The sequence below is a fragment of the Engraulis encrasicolus genome, chromosome 16 (genome assembly GCF_034702125.1).
Source record: "Engraulis encrasicolus isolate BLACKSEA-1 chromosome 16, IST_EnEncr_1.0, whole genome shotgun sequence".
NCBI classification, from domain to species: domain Eukaryota; kingdom Metazoa; phylum Chordata; class Actinopteri; order Clupeiformes; family Engraulidae; genus Engraulis; species Engraulis encrasicolus.
Genome location: NC_085872.1, coordinates 4497833 through 4500332, shown reverse-complemented (window position 1 = coordinate 4500332; position 2500 = coordinate 4497833). Strand labels below are relative to the sequence as shown.

Here is a 2500-nt window from a genome sequence, read left to right as displayed (position 1 = left end):
AATATTACGTGATTAGCAGTATTTTACGGTGTGGTTTTATTTTTGCATTACCCATAGTTAATATATTTTTATTTGTTATTGTATCACACGTGTGCGTAAACAAAATCAGGCGATGGTGGTGTTTGGGTAACCTCGACCTGATAAGGCTTGAGGAGAGAAGCCCTCCACTTCCATGTAATTGATTGCATATGCTGAGAGCAGAACCCCATGGCTTGGTTTAAGTGACGGGCTGAGGGGAAAGTATTTCCTTGGAATGAGTTTGCCGAAAATGTTTCAGCAGCATTATTTTGTTTTGTCGTGATGCACAAGGGATGCTTTTTAAAGAGTTCTGCATAATGTAGAATGTTCACGCATACCTTCCGTAAAGGGAGGGGATTTGTGGGCGTAATTTGGCATGTGCGTCGAGGAAGGAGAGCAGGAGAACTAGAAGGGGGCAGTTCGCTTACAATTAATCATCACTGCCGGTGTCTCCGTACCATGCACTGGATGTCACGCATAGCCTACAGGCCGCAGCAACTTTGCGTGCGCCTTTTATCCTGTCAAGTTTCTTGAAAGTTTTCTGCCCTTTCTCCTCTTTTACATTGAACGGTGTGTATCAAATGTAATTAAATTGAAATTAAGTATAGGGTTATCCAGAACTGTGTTATGGGCATTGGAGACTGTAACAACATGAAGAGAAAAGCCAGGATCATATTTTATTGTGTCCGTCATTCCCCCCTGTCACTGTAATCTTTACTTGGCGGTGGATATGGCTTTTACTTCTATTTCGTGCCCTCTGAAACCACGTGAAAATCGTCAGCCTCACAAACTGTAAATGCATTCTAGATTTAGCACGGAACACCTTGGGATACTGTGTGAATCTAAGAATTTGTATGGGGGTTTGTCAAGTTTATCGATCCATCGATCTGACCGAGCTCCGCTATACTTCGCTCAGAGCGTGCAGCTTCCCCGCGCGACATCGCATTTACGCAGGTGTATGGAGGGGCATCTGTTGGGACGCGAGCCTGCATCCCTACAAATGTGCACCGTTGTTCCAGTGTAATCAGCTGTGGGACCTACTGCTATTTATCCTACCACCCAGCACTTAGAGGGCATCTTATGTGTTTAGTAGGCATGACATAAATTCTCACAAGAAGAGCTTGACAGACTACTTTATTGGAATCTAAGCGATAATGACTTCTGTTTGCAGAGCTCCTTGCGCCTTGGGTATTGAGGGAGACGAACGGTGTGGGGTTGAGTTTGAAATCTATTTTCTTCCTATTTGAATCACGTCTTACCAGTGACATGAAGTAGCTGTATTTTTGGCAGTTGACTGAAGAAAACATTCCAATAAAATTGATTTGAGGGTTATTACAGTGGTATGACTGTTTGGAAATTATATTGATTTTGTTTGTAATTCTGTAGGCTATTGTAAATCAAAATAATCTGTTAAATAGCACATTTATGAATCTTGCTCATGTGGTCCGTACACTTTGCTGTAGCCTACATTTCTGCGGTGTTGATGCATCTTGTCTGTCACACTCTGCTGAGCTACTTTTACGTCTGACCCACAGTTTTACGCACCTGCCATGCCCACCAACAAATCGTTTGTTTTATTTCGAAATGGGTAACATTACAATAGGGTAATCATTGAACCAAACACATTTATTCTGATTAGAATTTTTAGAGGCAAAATGTAAAAAAAAAAAAATACACTCGATAATTCAGTCAGCTGTTTTGGTGAAGTGGGGACGCATCTGCATGCTCTTTATCTGTGGGGGAAAGTAAAATGAAAGGACAACATTTGTCGCTGTTTTCAAAGCCTTAAATATTATTTTAAGCAATATTATTATTTATAAATTATTTCAAATCAGTCTGACTTCACCTATAACAATGCCAATTAAACAATATCAAGTTACATTGCACTTTTATCCGTTGAAGCTGTTGCTGGCATTACCAGATTTGTGTTGACGCCAGTAACAACATAACAACACCGATACTACATAACAAATCTCCCGAATAATTGTGATAATTCACAACTTAGGCTACACCTTCCTGACCTTGTCAGCATCTTCCTTCAAACTGTTGCAATACTCCTTTTGTCGCCTGCAATGAAGGTGTTAATTAGAATGTCGTTGCCTGTTCATCTGTCATGACAATTCATGACGTTAGGTTTTCAGTCTATGAAATGACAAAAAAAACCTGTGACATATAGAAATAAGACGTCGTACAAAATATGCATTTACACTCAAATGCTAAAGTGCTAAATAGATTTAAAACAACTTTACTATGTTACGTTGGATATTAATATCGACCTTAGCACATTAAACAGTCTGCGGTTAAGTGATATTACCTTCCTAATTGGTCCATCACGAGCAATTCCCTGTCATAAAATAGCATTAAAGCTTGTCATTTGATTTTTACTGTGCTCTCCAAAGCAAGGGTGTGGATTAAGTTCGCCTCGTAAACTATGGGCCTTCCATGCATTCGCAGCAGCGGCCTAGCAATTTAGACCTGGGAG

At 40.2% G+C, this 2500-nt stretch overlaps 1 protein-coding gene across 3 annotated transcripts in view; it reads left to right on the top strand.

The window, feature by feature from the left end:
* Positions 1-2500, top strand: part of bnc2 (basonuclin zinc finger protein 2) — a 180794-nt gene that overhangs the window by 67538 nt on the left and 110756 nt on the right. The gene's annotated exons all lie outside the window — the stretch shown is intronic.